The sequence below is a fragment of the Vipera berus genome (genome assembly GCF_964194415.1).
Source record: "Vipera berus genome assembly, chromosome: 1".
Classification (NCBI taxonomy): Eukaryota; Metazoa; Chordata; class Lepidosauria; order Squamata; family Viperidae; genus Vipera; species Vipera berus.
Genome location: NC_138202.1, coordinates 61,920,966 through 61,937,992, shown reverse-complemented (window position 1 = coordinate 61,937,992; position 17,027 = coordinate 61,920,966). Strand labels below are relative to the sequence as shown.

Here is a 17,027-nt window from a genome sequence, read left to right as displayed (position 1 = left end):
GCATGAATAGATACAGTTCTCTGAGTGCAGTTGGTCATCACCAGCTGCACTACTTTCAGCTGGACAGGACCAGCACTATTACTATCCCAGTATGTCCTGAAGTTGCCACTTGTACTATAATGGACAATATAGTAAGTGATTACTATTCCCACAAAAAGGTAACAGAGAAATTAGTATCAAGCATAAGGTAAAGGTAAAGGTTCCCCCGCACATGCGTGCTAGTCGTTTCCGACTCTAGGGGCCGGTGCTCATCTCCGTTTCAAAGCCGAAGAGCCAGCGCTTGTCCGAGGACATCTCCATGGTTATGTGGCCGGCATGACTAGACGCCAAAGGCGCACGGAGCGCTGTTACCTTCTTACCGGAGTGGTCCCTATTTTTCTACTTGCATTTTTTACGTGCTTTCGAACTGCTAGGTTGGCAGAAGCTGGGACGAGTAACAGGCGCTCACTCTGTGACGCGGCACTCGGGATTCGACCCGCCAAACTGCCGACCTTCTGATCGACAAGCTCAGTGTCCTAACCCACTGAGCCACCGCGTCCCTTATCAAGCATATAGTGGGGCATTAAAAGTAATAGCCAACAATTTGAACTGGACCAGAAAGCAAACCTATGCAGCTCAAATAACAGTGGTATTACGTGTACCATCCTAGGGATAGGCAATACTGTCCATACCATTGCATTTTGTACTTGTTGTAGCTTCTAAATACTCTTCAAAGATAGCCTTATAGGGCACACTGCAATAATCCAAATGGAAGATCACCAGGGTATGAGTGACTTGGGGCTTCACGATTCAGGAAAGGGTGCAACTGGCCACAACCTGAATTTCCACAAAGACCCTCCTAGCCATGACTGCCACTGGATCTCTGAGGAGGAGTTGTGAGTCCAGAAGGACCTCCAATTTGCAGTGGGTCTGTCTGAACTAAATATGATAAAACTCCAGATCCTGAGACTCCATGCACCCATAGCCACCCCACCTTCCCAGGGTTCAGCTGTTGAGTATCATCAGCTTAACTGATGATACTTTATCCCATGGTCCTGGATGAACTTACCCAGCAGGTTTGTGTAGATTTTAGAAAGGAGAAGAGAAAGCACCAAGCACTGCAGCACTCCACAAAGGAGAGGCCCTGAGCTGGACCTCTCATTCCTTATCAACACTGACAGGGACCAGCCGTGGAAAAAGGAGCCTAACCACTGCAAAACTGTACCCCCCAGCCCTAAGTCCTACAAAAGCCCCCCAAAATATAGTGGCGGACAGTACTCAAAACACTGAAAATCAAAGAGAGCAAGGATGGCTGCATTATCCCCATCTTACTGAGATCAATATTGTTTCTGCCCCATAATTGGGCTTGAAATCTAATTGGAAAGTTATTTATTCACTTATTAATCTCTTCTTCCAAGATTCTGAAGACAGTATACATACAGCATTCCTATTTTCCCACAACAACCATCCTGTAGAGCAGGGGATGGGCTGAGACATACTGCTTATCTTAGTGTTTTTCGAACCTGATGTTAAGATGTGTGGACTTTAAGACTCAGAATTCCCTAGCCAGAGTTGAAGTCCACATATTTTAAAACTGTCATATTTTTAAAAAGGCTGATTTATACAAAGATTTCTGAGTCAGCTTCTCTAGCAATGGCTGGATTGAAACCTGACTCTCCCAGATCATAGTCCATTATTTTACTTACATGCCACCATGGATTTGTTAAGAGAGTTTCAAAGAGAATTTATAAGATTGCAACTTTCATAATACAAAGCAATAATTCACCACTGTATAAAACTGCATTTTTACTAGCTGGTCTTACAAAAATGCAGGAAAAGGTGAAATACTATTTATTGTGGTGCTCTTGTACCGTATCATTATACAAGAAAGGTCATTAACACAATGTAGGAAAAGTTGCTGTAATCCATGGTTTTGAACTTAAACAGGAAATAAAAATATTCACAGTGCAAGGTTAACCATTAAAACCTTGGAAAATGTTTCATCAGCAGCTCCATCAGCATTTCACACACAAAAACTATTTACATACTTTATTTCTTGTCTTATATAAACATTCTCAAGATGTTAAATTCACAAAGATGCCAGTCCCTTGTTGTTTTTGTAAATTTTGATAACAAGGCAATTCACAGGAACATTTTAATTTCAATTACACAGCAGTATAATTGTTTTAATTGTTTCTAGTTGTACATCGCCTAGAGTCATATCCAGTGAGCTAAGCGGCCACATACATTTGCTAAATACATTTTTTTTAAAAAGCACAGTGCAATGCAGGTATGCAACAAGCATGCTTTAAGTGCAAACTGGGCTAATAGAGAATGTGCTAGATAAGCCACAAATATTGCTATTTGGTTTAATCATTGCTTGCCAACTAAACTGAATAACTGATTAAGTTCACATGTCAAATTAAATCATAAAGCATTATTTCTAAACTATCATAGCCAATTCATACAACAAAATCTCAAAGTAAAACCTAATAATTATGGTATGTGTCATGCAGGGCAGGCAATTGGTCACTGTACCATACGTGTCATCAATTTCCAATTGGCAGCATCTTTCTACTGAATCAGCAATAGGCGACAACTACAGATGTGTTTCTTATCATGAAGAATATGGTTAAAAAAGAACTGGAGTTTTCCAGAACTCCTGTGAAAGGCAATTTAAAGGTTGGGTTTAAATTGCTGTAGATTAGAATATGAAGGCAGAAAATCAGGGAAGATTTATCTTAGTAGACAGACAACCTGTTTTGATAGCCTTAAAAAAAACACTAGACCTGTTCTTTCAAGGTGTGGCTACATTTACATGAAATTGGTAATATTCTGAACTGGTCTGGAAGTAAATTTAACCAACAAATAAATAAAAATAAGTAGTTGGGTTGACAGCTTTACAAAGTTTGTTTTCAACTAGTGCAGGATAGGGACGCGGTGGCTCAGTGGGCTAGGACGCTGAGCTTGTCGATCAAATGGTCGGCAGTTTGGCGGGTCAAATCCCAAGTGCCGCGTAACAGAGTGAGCGCCTTTTACTCGTCCCAGCTTCTGCCAACCTAGCAGTTCGAAAGCATGTAAAAAATGCAAGTAGAAAAACAGGGACCACTACGGTGGGAAGGTAACAGCATTCCGTGCGCCTATGGCATCTAGTCATGCCGGCCACATGACCACGGAGACATCCTCGGACAAGCGCTGGTTCTTAACGGAGATGAGCACGGCCCCCTAGAGTTGGAAATGACTAGCACGCATGTGCGGGGGAACCTTTACCTTTACCTTCAGTGCAGGATGTCAATTGTTCAACTCTATATTAACATTATATACAAAATAGGCCATCATAACTTTTCAGTAAACTTTGATTTAAAAACCGTGATATTTTTGTGTGAATATAATAAAGAAGAGCATAGTGGAATTAGAGCAGTTTCCAAAATAAGAGACAATGTCAAATACAGTCAACAACAATTATTAACAGTGTAAGATTTTTTGCTTTAAAGAAAAACTACATTTATCAGAAATTGGATTATATAGCAAATAAGATTCCACATTGTTTGCAGATTTTATTTCAGGCAGGAGGAATCTCTCTTGTTAAGGTAATCAATAGTTGCCAAACATAAACTTTACTCTTTTACAATGAAACTTTATGAAATGTAATTCATATCATGAAATATGCAACACCACAACTATAAGAATATTAAAACATGTATATGCGTACATGTTTCAATATTCTTATAGTTGTGTTGCACATTTCATCCATCCATCTCTGCTTTTAGAGGTAAGCTACTTCTTTCATACACTGCAGTAAAGAATGGACAACCAAAGGAATTTTAGCTGCTTCAAGAGGCTCATGAGAACCATCTGACCCTATAATAAAAAGGTATTTTGTCATGTACTGTATCAGTATTTTTATTTATTCCTTTATGGGTGTTTTATAAGGCCAATGCATTTAAACAAGTAAAAGAGTAAAGATAGAAGCTGCTTCTCTTTTTTTATAGCTGTCTAGATCTGGAATCTATCTAGTCATATCCAAGCTTAGTTGCAGATAAAAGTATTTCAAGACACACTAAGAGGATCAAGACATAAATGGCAAGCAAAATGCAGAAAGAAGTTGAAGAAGTAACTGTAAAGTTACTGAAAAGAGGGCTTATAAACTCATCTATAAATCATTCCATTATTTAAAAAGATAATGTGCAGAAGGAATAATTGTTTACCATAATAAAGACCATTTTATGCTATAGATATTATTCCTATGGTGTGAAAGCTTCTTCTGCAGAATGAACAAAAAGCAAGTACTTTTTTTCTATTACTGCTATGTGAGATACTACTTAATGGCATTTACTTGGCTTTCTCTCAACATCCCAAACATGAAACTGAGATAAAACACCGATATCTCAGTTTCTAGAAATGGCAGGAAGCCAAACATGGAAAAAAAATCCTCAACTGCAACACAGAATTTAAGGATCTCCTTATTCTGGAAAGGTGACTGTAGGAAACTGCTTAAAGAAATCCAGAGCATGGGAAGAAAATATTCTTATTTCACTCTATGAATTTATAGTGACAACAATCAACTGACCTTAAACTTACTCATTTTTAAATAAAGGGCTCTTTTATCTATAGTGCTTTTAATAAATCCTTCTAAAGAAGATCAAGATGGAATGGAAGACTGATCTTACAATATTTAGATTTAGCCACTGTTAACTTACACATTGTTTATAGAATATTTAGTCATTCAGTTGCATCAGTCATGAGATAGACGGATTTTGCTTACAGCATATTTTGATGAGTAATGAATATGATTTCATGTGGATACAATGCATCCAGCTATTTCTTAAGTCACATACAGTACATGACACAGAAGCTAAATTCAGCAGGTCATAAATAATAATTCATACAAATCGAGAAAGACTAAGATGACAGATTAGCACATGAGCATAATTCATGAAATAAATATTAGAAGCAGGAAGTCATCACCTTGCTTCATTATCAGAACCATTTTTGCTCTTATTTTTAAAATACTTATTTTTAAAATAGTCCTAACAGAATGCAAACTGGAAAATTTGATACTTTTTCTAAAAGCTAAGGTTTTATTGGCTTAAAATAGTCCTCAGCAATTGGCACCAGGATTGCTGTTGCTAAGTGATGCAGTCATAAAGCACAATGTCATATGAGTGCTTAGAAATGACAATCCTGGCAGTCCTAGTTGCCACTGCAACACACAGGTAGCTAAACGGGAAGAGGCAGAAATCCCAGGTAAGGAGCTTGGGGATGGTAGAGTGCAGCAGTGTGCTGTCCCATTCTCTCTCTCTCTCTCTCTCTCTCTCTCTCTCTCTCTCTCTCTCTCTCTCTCTCTCTCTCTCTCTCTCTCTCTCACACACACACACACACACACACACACATCACAGGTTAAGGAATCTTTATTAAGGCCTGAATTGGTATTTCCAGCAATTCCCTGTGCTAGTACCAGTTCAACTCCAATGAGTTCCACAGGTTACTCAAATGAAACCAAAGCTAATCCTCAAGGCAAATGCAAGTTTCCAAGGTGAAGACAAGTTCCAAGACTTGTCCACAAGACAAGTCCACAGGCAAGGCAAGGCAAGGGCACAAGGCAAGGCAGGGCAAGGCCATAGCTGAAGAGACTCAATCCAAAATTCAAGGCAAGAACACACAGCAAGGAAAGAAACACATTGTTCCCAGCTTCTGGTGCAGCTCATCAAGACCGGCAAAGCTGCCTCCTCACAAGTAATCAGGCTGACCTTAGCTGCCTCTGCCTTACGTGTTGTTGGATCAGGTACAGAAGGCATTTTCTCTTTCTCATCACTGACCAGGTGCAGCTGCATGCTTTCCCCACCTGAAGTCTCAAGGCTGTCCTGCTGCATCTTTGCTTCAGCCAAATTCCTCTCAGACGGATGCTTGGAGCCACAGACCAACTCTCCTCCTGATATGCCTGGAATTGGTTCATCTTCTACCGATCTGACACATGGAGAGGTATCTGGGGAAGTGTCTGGGGTAGTCATCACATGCAGGCAGGCACTGGGGAGCGCAGGCAGGCTGGTGGGGAGAATGGGTCGGCTGGAGACGGAAATCAGAAGTGAGTGGGGTGCTGCAGCACTATATGAATGCAGCTGGATGGATGGGCACTATGGAGTGCAGGTGGGAGTACTGAGAGCAGGTCCACACTATAGAGCTGTGGTGGCAAACCTATGGCACGGGTGCCACAGGCGGCACACAGAGCCCTCTCTCTGGGCACGTGTGTCGTCGCCCCAGTCCTAGGCCTTCAGCTGGGTTTTATAAAACCTTTTCGCTTTAGGCCTCCACTGCCATGTACAAAAAAAAGGTTCAATCAATTAATCAATTTCAACTTCTTGGGGGGGGGGAAGTTCTTGCAAAGTTGCAATTGATGATTGAACTATTTAGTCCCACCCAGTCTGCCATTACCACCATAGCTACACCCACCCAATGTACCATGCCCACCCAATGGGCCACGCCCACCCGGCACCCGATGATACATAAGTGAGTTTTGGGTTGCAGTTTGGGCACTCGGTCTCTAAAAGGTTTGCCATCACTGCTGATCTCTGGGATAGATTTACAGGAACAGACTTGTGACCTTCCTTCTTGTCAACCCCTCCACTGACTTTGCTTGTGGGAAGCTGACTGGGAAGGTTGCAATGGCATAAATGGCAATCACATGATTGCAACTCACTGTGACACTAATTGCAGGCCAGGTGCCTGAGCACCCAGATCAGAACCAAGTGATTGTGGGGAGACTGTGACAGCTTCAACTTCACAGATCAATCATCAACAGTCAGCACTTTTATACTTTTGAACAGTCACTGATTAAGAGGTCATAACTTGAGGACTACCTACATTGGATATTCATAATGACAAATAAAAGCAATAATTACTTTCATCAAATAAAATATGGAGCCATGAACAACTGATCTAGAATAGGAGCATGAATATTACTAGAAGATGCTTCCCAAATGCCTTAAAGAACAGAAGAAACATATCACTTGCTAACTGCAAAGGAACAAATTCAATTCCTTTTTTATCTTATTTCTATATGTATATATGTTTAAATGAGTATGCACAGAAATCTAGAAGCTGTTCCATAGAAGGTGGAAAGATCACTGTTTGATAAAAATCAATTTCTGTGTGTGCAAAAAATAGAATTTGAAAAAAAATCTTTTGGAGATATATATTTAATTGTCCAGAACTTCATATGAATTAAGTTTGAGGTCACACTTTGGAAGACTTCCAATTGGTTTCTAGTATTAGCTGTGTGTGTGAGAGAGAGAGAAAGAAAAAAGGAGAAATTCAGTGGTTTACAGATTGAAATAAAAAATTAAAGAATCTCAACATCTTTGCTCGACATGGGAATTGTCTGAAGCTGTAAGGTATCCTTGTTTGTTTTGGGTTGTTTTGTTGTTTATAACTATACTGTTTTTTATTTGGTGTTATGCTTTATGCAAGGCACTGAGAGACACTGGATTGTGGCATGGAAGATATCTGGTTAATACATAAATAATGTGCTGTGACATTTCATGGAGATGTCAGATACAGACACTGACAGTTCATGGAGATGTCAGATGCAGCTACGGTGACATATAGCCTCCTCACATTCATCTTAGACGGCTCTAAATACAATACAGGCTTGTTTTTAAAAACCACTGAAACACTAAAACCGAAGCAACAAATAAACAACATGTTAAATAATTCTATTTTGTGAAGGATGTGCGAATTGGAAAAAAGAAATAGATGCAAATGTAATTCTCAGTTTTCTGACTAACTTTATAGATGAATGCAATAACTGTATATTTTCAGTATCACTAAATACTGTTAAATGCACACATTTTTAATAATGAAAATGAGCTCTTAATGGCAAAGCAATTCAAAATATGTTCAGTATCCCATTTCATTGAAAAACTAATTCAAGATAACATACAGCATGTCATTATTCTCAATAGGGGTAACTTCATCTAAATTAAGCCCAGAAATCCAGTTTCCGAAAAGTCACATTCTAATTAAATCACATTTATTTAGAAACAACATATAAAGCACCTATCAAATTCTAAATAGTAAGCAGTTGCAAAAAATAAAAAAATAAAAAATATGGCTATCGCATCTTAACATACATATGTGTTAAAATGAAAAATGAGCCAGGCTGCTGTAGATCAGCTACTTCTGCAGAAAAATATTGCACAATTAGCTAAATCAGAAAGTGTTTCTTAATATTATTGAGTACTGTATAATATGGACTGCTAGAGAGAATGCTTTATCAGCTCTACTTTTCATTTCCAAAAGGCAAACTGTACAGTGAAAGCTAAGCAGAAAGAAAAGAAGGAAGAAATTGCATTAATAGACATTGTCAAATTTTTCTTGGTGAGATTGTGATAAGTTTCCTTTGATGAAGAAATATGTTGCACATAATGGAACCAAATATTGATGCAATTTCTTCTTTTTGTTTTCACATGTACAGCTTAGTTGCTGTTGAAAAAAAACCCAGAAGACTGGGGAATCCATTTGGTTCTTTGTTTATTCTTAAAGTAGGCTATTAAATTAAGTAGAACCTTGTGAATAATTATATACTAGGTTTTCCTTGTGTGATGAAATATTAAACCATAAGTATTCTATCAGATGAGACATAATCTCCTTGTATTTCCCCCCATCTCTCCTCTCCACAACTAGTTCATTTGATAATGCCATAAAAATGTTCGAGGAAATAATACATCAGTTCAACCTGTTTTTTAAGACAATGTTGGCAGCAAGTATTTTTCTGAACTTAGGGGCTTTTCAAATTAATGTTTAGATTGTCCAAAAGGAAGGCTAAAGGATTTTGCCAGTCCCCAAAAGAATTTGAAAACCTTCATATCATCTTTGGATTCACATATTGATTTAACAATGTGCTAGGATAAAACCAGAAGAAAGAAATGCTCTAGTCTAAACTTAACCATTTTCAGAAATAAATTCTCAATTCTCCTGCAATAAACTCTCTAATGCATGAGTGTCCAACCTTTTGGTTTGCCTGGGCCCTACTGAATAAAGAGGAATTATCTTGGGTTGCATATAAAATATATAATATAGCTAATATAATAAAGTTAAAATTTATGATCTTGTGGGGCCACAGTGCTAGGTGTCCAGGGCCGCATGTAGCCCACAGGCTGTGGGTTGGACAGACCTGTTCTAAAGAGGTGTTTTACATGTAAATCTTAGAAAAATTTAGCTTATTTAAGCACATAGGTCTATTGACGTTCATGACGCAAGAGATCTACAGTGGTTCTGTAGCATATACAACTCATTTGCCAGTATAAAATAATTCTTTCCCTAGCTTGAAAAGTTACAAAGGGTATTTTTAAAAATAAATGGTTAATTTTTAAGAATATTTGTGCTCAACTGCATTTCTTGACAAATAACTAGTATTATTAGAAAGCTTATTTTAGAATATGAAATAATTAACAACATTCCTGAAAAGGTAACAATTATATGGTGAAGCAACGTGAAGGTGAATGGGTATTACTAAACAACATGAGTCAAAAAGTTTGATTACATAATAGTAAGTCCTTTCTTTTAGAACTAAGGATCGAACTGCTATTTACTTTTCATTAAAAGACATACCATGACAAAATGAACCAAAAGCAGCCAAGATAATCCAACATACATAAAGCTAACACTACCACCCTTCAACTCAGATGATCCAGCAAGCCAACACAGAAATTTTAAAACATTTTATCTTAGTATAGAATTAGCTGCATTACACCAAACCTGATGAATTGTACCTTACCTTTGTAATACAACCTTAGCATTCCTCCTTTCCTATTAGGAATAAAGAAACAATTCTAATTTTTAATGTTTAGGTACTGAGAAGCGTATTCAAAATACGCAATTACAGAATGTGTAACAATAACTTCCATTATGGAAAAGTGCGTGTGTGAATCTATTAATGCCATTTGATGGCTTGCTGGCTGTTTTCTATGCTGTAATCGTAATTTTAATTATTGCAAAAGCAAAAAGGAGAATATTTTTGACATCTCAAATAATTCATTTCATACACTACATAAAAAGATAATAGCAAATATGCAGGAGCCATAAAAGAAGTCTGGATAGGAGCAAAGTAAAACATAAACAGGGTAGTGAGCTGCAGCCCAGGGGTTGGGGACCTCTGCTCTAGAGGATCCTGGATGAGACAATTATCTGGACCCCTTCAACTTTTCAGGCAGGAACATCGGATAAAAATAGCATTGGTGACGCTTCTGGATTACCTCTGAGAAGAGTGGGGTGGAGGTAACACATCCATCCTAACACCTCTTGGAAGCATTTGATACCATCATTTCCTTTTCTCTTGGCTTTGGGAGCTGGGCAACATGGTTTTGTGCTGGTTAACATCATTCTTCTGAGGCTGGTTTCAATCACTGTTGTTTGGGAATAAGAGGTCCAATCTGTGGTCGCTGCTTTGTGATACCACAGGGCTCAGTTTTTTCTCTGTTCCTTTTCAGCATTTACATGAAGCCAGGGATAATATCCAGAATGGACAAAAAGATTTATAGTATGGAGCAAAGTAAGAATTTGAAGTACAATTGTACGTTCATGATGAACATGTAACTGCTAAACCATTTGTTGTAGCTAAAAATGCTAACTCTGGTTGAAATTTGAAACAAAGAATTTACTAAAGAATGTATAATTTGATTATAATATACAGATTATATATATTTTTATAAAACAATGTATCATTGGTCCATGATGCTAGAGAAATGATCTAGAATGTATGAAAGCTATTCAAATGTATGTTGGATATGTGAACAAGGAAAATTTTATCATGCCTGATGAACAAGTAAAATGACTAAAAAATTTGGATTCAATACATTGATACTGAAGATTTTATAGATTAATATTCAATTGAAGTCACACTTTTCCTTATAGACCTAATAAACCATTAGAAATAAGTCATAAATTATTTCAATATATGATTACTGTGGCCAGATTATATGCATAGAGATGGAAAATTCAACACTATATACCAGGAGTCCCCAAACACCGGTCTGTGAACCGGTATCAGGCCACGGCATGCCAGCAACCTGTCTGCACAAACAAGCAAAGCCCCAACAGTGGGATGCAGGCAGCACACACAACTACACCCCCTCTGGTCTGTGGAAAAACCTCTCTCCACATAACCGGTCCCTGGAGCCCAAAAGGTTGGTTGGCCTCTGCTATATACTACGGAAGAATGGATGGTGAAATTGACAGATCTTGCTGAGCTTCTCTTGTAAGGGAGGTGGGGGGATTATTGTTAAACATTATTATTAAATATTACCGTAACTATTTAAATAATTAAATTATGCAATTTGTTATTAAATAAATTCAGTATTGTCAAGAATTGGAAGATTCTGTTAATGTACCTTTTACAATAAATAGAATTTGCTTATCTGGTTGTATTTTTGTCTGGTCTACCTGGTAAGGGGCCTGATACTAAAGGAATTCATGGATATTCTGCCTAGATCTTTGTACAATTCCTTTGGGAGCTCCTGCAGAACAGCAAGAAAGAATAATTTGCTACAGTTAAGTTTTCAGAGGTGTAAGAGAAATAGAAACTTAACAACTTCATGCTTCCAAACTAGAAGTTTTATTGTACCGAATTAGGTAATATTGGTAAAAGAGAGGTTAAAAATATCAATGGCTTTCACACTTAAAAAATACCACCATACAGTTTAAAACTTAATTGAAAGTTGCCCAGACATTATGACCATGCATCACCTCAAAAATCCCATATAAAAATGAAATATTGTTATTTAAATAGTTAAAAATAACCAATCATATTATATGAATAAAGAGAAACTCCACACCACTAGCTGTCTAAAATATTGGACCATTTAATAAGCTTTTTTCCTATAACAGAATGAGAGCTTTCAAGTTAAGAAAAAGATTAAAATGAAGGCTAAGAATTTGGCTCTTGCAAAAAATCAAAGAACATGACTTCATTTAAAAATTAGTTATTTGCCAGTGTCAAATTATGTACAAATCATTGTTTCTTTTTTGGCTCAGGTACATGATGGGAGTATTGAGACAGTGCCATGAGATTTTATAAATCAAGGAAATTAAAAGTAATTAACATTCCTTGCAATCTTTTGAGCACAGGAAATCATGTGTTCATCTATGCTGCTGCAGTATAAATCATGTTGGAGCTTATGACATCACAACATAGCAAATTATTCTGATTTTGTCCTGTTTAACTGGTGACTGCTTTATAGCCAAAAATACTTTTTTTCTTTTTCTGATCAAATTGCATGGGTTTGCAGATTTACTAGAAGCATAAAACCTACTATCAATAATATCTGAATTAAATTAGATAAAATTCAGGAGATATTAAGTGGGATTAATGAAGTCTGTCAAGATACCAGCTTATTTCAAATGTTGTGATTTATATGAATTAAAAGTGTCTCTAATCAAAAGTGGGAAAAAGCTATTGAAATGTACAACTTGATATAAGTTTTCTGGCTGACTTTGTACAACATACTAATCCAGACTAACTGACAACATAAAATTTCAGGGGCAAAGAGTTTCTTTTTACAGTTGTGGCTGATATATAGTAAACTGCTTTGAGACGTATTTACAAGCATTACAAGATTATCCCATACAAATAATTGCTTCCAAGCAGCAAAACAGTTCCCAAATCTAACACTTCAAAACTGATCTGTCCAGAAATATAGTATTTGATATTATATTTCACACACACACAGATGGAGAGAGAGAGAGAGAGAGAGAGAGAGAGAGAGAGAGAGAGAGAGAGAGAGAGAGATGTATTTTTAATACATCCCAGGAACCACAAAAAACTGGAGCTCCTGCCTTTGAAATGCCCAAGAATAGAGTTGTATAGAACTCTAGGACTTTCTCCCTACAAAGGAGAAACATGCCAATATATAATAAAAAGGTGCTCATGTTATTCTTTGGCTATCAATAGGCTGTAGCAAATATCTCTGCCTCCTAGTGTACCTATAATTTGGCAGACTATTTTATAGTGCTAATTTGGTTAGCTCAGCTCACGGGACTTCACAGGCCTATGCATTGCTTCAGACTTGTATGTAGTTATTTAAAAAAGAGTTATGACAGGTGTTAGCTTCACATTATCATACATTCCAAAATATATTTTTGGAACTGAATTTGGAACATGGCATAGTTATAATGCTAAAGTATAAGAATATTGCCAAGTGGCTAGTTTCAAAAGGCAGATTAACTAAAATGCAAGTAAATAAAAGTTTTTTTTAAAAGACTCTATAAAAACAACAACAAAACATTTCCAACAATCTTAGGATTGGTTTAAATCACAGGTGTCAAACTCACCACGTCACGTGACGTGATTCTTTTTGCATTGCCGGCAACGGGGTGGGCACGGCTTCGGTATGATGAAACCGGCCTGCGGACCGACAGATTGACACCCCTGGTTAAAATGGAGGATAAACAAAACACAACAGAAAGACTGATACAACTTTTGTGCTTGAACAGCCATTACCTAGAATAAACTCACAGCACTCCCAAAGGTTCAGAATATATGACTGATCGAGGAAAATGCACCATTATTCAAATCACTTTAAAAATGTCAACCTATACCTTAGGCATACAGCCTCCTAGGCATTCACTTATATTTTAAACATTCAACTGTGTTTCAATCAGATGAAAAATCAATAGTCACAATCCACCACTCAAACTATTTTATTTGAAGAACCAAGCACAGACTAAAATTCAACCATATGAACAGATTGTCTGCCCATGCACCAAAACTTTTCCCTTCCTTTATTTCCCAGATGTGCTCTGGATGATTCCGCAGCAGCATTTGGATAGCATGAGGAAATGTAAATTGTCCGCACCATTTACTGATGTAACACTAAATGGATGCAACTCACAAAGTTCACATCATGAGATTATTCATAGCTTCTTTATGGATGTTAAAATTACTAAATAATATTGATGTAGAAATACAAGCCATAGGCTTTCAACCAATGATTGGTTCTCTTTTGTATTAAAATAAACATAGCCTGAGAATAGGAAAATACAAAGTTTTCCTGCAAAAGGTTTGCACAGTTTAGGCTAAATTCCAATTGTGTTAACAATTGAGTCCATTGAAAACAGGCCTTTTCCTGTACTTTAACTGGAACTTTTTTTATCTTTGAGAGGCAACCTCTACCTTCTTAAAATGTGTGCTTGGTTTTTTTTCCCTAAGAAACTGGTAAAATATAAAAATAACAGTATTTTAAAAATGGTTTCACAGCTAAGATGCTGACTTAGAAATATAAAATAGAATCTATAAGGGTGGAAACTGATTTGCCTGCCTAAGCAATGCAAAACAATATAGAGAAAAATAGGAAAAAATGATCGTAATTAATAATCAAATGGCAATCAGCTATTGAAATTATTTTCAAAACTCCACAGGCAATAGATCTGCAAGTTTATCAGACAAGAAAATCATTAAAAATTGCAAGTCTTTAATCTGTTATCCTTCTATTGATGGACAAAAATCACTGGTATGATCTTTACTGTAAACTTCAAGGTGTCCAGTGTAACTCTTGTATTTCAGTAGATCTTGAGTGTTCCAAAGTTCTATCTAAAATATGATTTAATATTATTAAAAGAAAATTTATTGTTGCTGACTAGGCTTTGATAAGAAATACAGACTTATATATTAATGTCTCACATTATTTTAGGGAGGTCTAATCTTCATATTGAAGCAGAGGAGCTATATGTCAGGAAATGTTCCCAGGATAATTTTTGCCTCTTCAACTAGAATACTTGCAAAAATTTTAAGAAATATTTATTTGAACAAAATATTATAAAATTATAATAGCAACCTGCTACTGAGGGAATTAAAATAATTAAATTGTAAAAAAAGAACGCTTTAGTAAGAGTGATTCATCATGATAAATTCTGATTTGATATGAAAACCACCAGAGCTTTTCTGCATTTCAACATATATGCTTTTGTTTTAAAATCTTTTAAAAAATATTGAAGTGCAATCCGTGGCCAAACTAATCTTCATGACTGTTAACTGTGCCATGACTGATATAAACAAAAATGGGCATTTATAAACGGACATTAGTATATATCGTCTAGCACTAATTAGGGCTGCAGTCATTCGAAGAGCTGAAGCATAGACTTCCAATAAACTTGAGTACTAGAATTACTGATGGATTTCTGCCCTATCCTCGTTATTACCTCAAAACAAATTCTACGGCTTATATCAAGTTAAGTGTATTTTGATCCCCGGCTTAGAATAAAGGATTACAATAATAAAAAATCTAGCCACTAGAGGGGCGAGTGGGTGCAAGGAGCATCCATTTCTGGACTGCATAAGAATGTCTGGACCATTTCCCACTAAACAGGCTTTTAAACCCCACAAGTTCAGCATCAGGCAAACAGACTAATAGATTTCTGGAAAAGGACGAAAGCGGGCAAGAGACAGAAACAATGCGGTCAAGACAGAAGGAAATGCAACTTCTCCCATTAAATTGAATTGAAGCTCGCGTGGCCAAAGTGCTAAATTCAGCAGCGCTCTGCATAAACGAAGAAGTCGGAAGGGAAGGCAAAGAGGCAAAGTGCCAAGAGGCGCGTTTGGGGCGTGAGCTGCCCCGTTTTTCCAATCCGGAGATGAAGCCGTTTTGCTCCGTTTAAGTCTTTCTCTTTAAAGGCAACCTCGCTGAGTTTTTGCCCCGAGCGCTAGGAAAATGGAGGCGATTCAGCTTCAGTTCTGGAGTTTTACCTTCCCCTCCATCGCCAGACAACTCACATTTATTTACGCAGTACGGAACTGAACATCTCTCGGGCCACTTGAAAGCGGTTTAATCAACGTGGCCAGCCCGATGAACTTTTTTTCTTCCCTAAAGCAAATGCATCGAGATTCCGATGCAGCACAGCCTTATATACTCTATGCACCACCACAATAAGAAAACCCGGAAAAACCATTAAATCTATCCTTCCTCCAGAGGATCCCGTCCAGATCTCTCCTTCTCAGGAGCCTTAGCCCAAAATATTTGTCGCGCCATCCCGGAGTTGTTTTTTTTTTTTCCAGCAAAGCGGGAGGGCTGGACGGGGCGAGCTTTGGCGCCAGCTTCAGACGCAAAGACACTCCCTTCTCCGCGCGTCCACAGCCCGCGCTCGGTCTACCAAAAACCCGCGCTCTCCATTCCCAAAAGAGAACCAGCCCGGGAGAGAGTTTGGACGTTATCTGTGAAAGGAACGGAGAAGTGGCCGAAGAAGGGCGGGCACGTCTCACCCATCTCTTCTCGCAGTTCACCTCCTCGGTTAGCCTAGCCCAGGGGGTCGGCAACCTTGGCTCTTTTATGACTCGCGGACTTCAACTCCCAGAATTCCCGAGCCAGCTGGCTCGGGAATTCTGGGAGTTGAAGTCCGCGAGTCATAAAAGAGCCAAGGTTGCCGACCCCTGGCCTAGCCTAACCTAGCCTACTTCTTCTGAATCGCCCCCCCCCCAACTTCGGAGCGAGTTGCGCGGGGAAAAAAAGAGCAGAAAGGCTCCACGAGCAAGGGAAGAAGAAAGAGGTTGCCGAATCCCGGCGTTCTGGGGGAAAAAAAAGACAAAACTCCCCTACGTTGCAACTACCTTCAGCGAGACCTACCTTCCTGCCGGCCCGGTTCCAGCAAAACGACGACCTGCAGGCGAAGGCTTCAAGGGACGAAGCTCCGGGCAAAACAGCAGTAAGAAATAAATCAGACCCACGAGCCCAAGGGGGAAAAAAACAACCACAACTCTTTGCCGCCTTCCTCCTCCCCCTCCTCCTCCTCCTCCTGCACGCTCCTTTAAGGCACTTAGCTGGAGCGGCTTTTACTGCTCTTTCCCTGCCAGCAGACCCGGGCTACCCAGCTGTGAGCCAGCGGTGGGAGAGGAGCGCCACGTGCCTTGCGCGGAGCCAATGGGAAGAGGCAGCCGCGGAACCTTCCTCGCTCTGCCCGCCTTCTCTGCCGTCCCATGTGATCACCTCGAGAGCTTTGAAGTTCAGGTTTGGGCAACCGACCTGGAGGAGGAAGCGGGCGAGGAGAATTTGTGGGATGAGTTG

The 17,027-nt window shown here is 38.5% G+C and overlaps 1 protein-coding gene across 1 annotated transcript in view; it reads right to left on the bottom strand.

Moving 5' to 3' along the window:
* The window catches only part of STXBP6 (syntaxin binding protein 6), an 80,884-nt gene extending 64,058 nt beyond the window's left edge, over positions 1-16,826 (bottom strand). The window contains exon 1 of the mRNA XM_081325812.1: positions 16,590-16,826. The gene's annotated coding sequence lies outside the window, so the exon portion shown is untranslated. The remainder of the gene's footprint in view (positions 1-16,589) is intronic.
* Between the last annotated feature and the right edge of the window lie 201 nt (positions 16,827-17,027).